We start from the raw sequence: 574 nt of genomic DNA on the forward strand, positions 1-574 counted from the left end.
TATATATATGTATGTATGATTGATCTGTTCCAACGAAACTATCCATTTCAGGATGGTGTCGTATCAAACACGTTTTGGGCATCTCTCTCATCGATCCTGATTGCAAAGAGGGGTTGTCAGATATCGTCTACTTTGCGATGTAAGCACTGTCTAATCCATCATAATACCTCATCCAGGAATACACATGACTCGTCTCACCTAGACTCTCCCTCAAGACTTTGCTGACGAATCACCGTCATCACCATCCCTCTCAACTAATTCATTATTCACAATGAATATGCACACTAACCGAAGTTAGGAAATTAAATCTTTTAATCCATCTTTTATAATGATCTGCCCATCCTAAGATATCTCCCATCGAGAATGCTTCTAGTGGGACCCGATCTTAACATTTAAACCACAGAGAATAAACCTCTGCGCCACTACGAACCATCGTTGAATCACTCTGGACGGCTCTCAAGTCAAGCCTCTTACGTTCAGACAATCTCGCTGTGTGGGCATAATATAATACTTGTGGGCCTCGTCCTTAACCATGCAATTCTTTACATACATCACTTTAGATATGGCAACTCTT

The 574-nt window shown here is 40.9% G+C and overlaps 1 long non-coding RNA gene across 1 annotated transcript in view; it reads right to left on the reverse strand.

Moving 5' to 3' along the window:
* LOC109343616 overlaps nucleotides 1-574 on the reverse strand; it is an 18,270-nt gene that overhangs the window by 4,751 nt on the left and 12,945 nt on the right. The window lies entirely within an intron of this gene.

This window comes from Lupinus angustifolius, chromosome LG03 (genome assembly GCF_001865875.1).
Source record: "Lupinus angustifolius cultivar Tanjil chromosome LG03, LupAngTanjil_v1.0, whole genome shotgun sequence".
NCBI classification, from domain to species: Eukaryota; Viridiplantae; Streptophyta; class Magnoliopsida; order Fabales; family Fabaceae; genus Lupinus; species Lupinus angustifolius.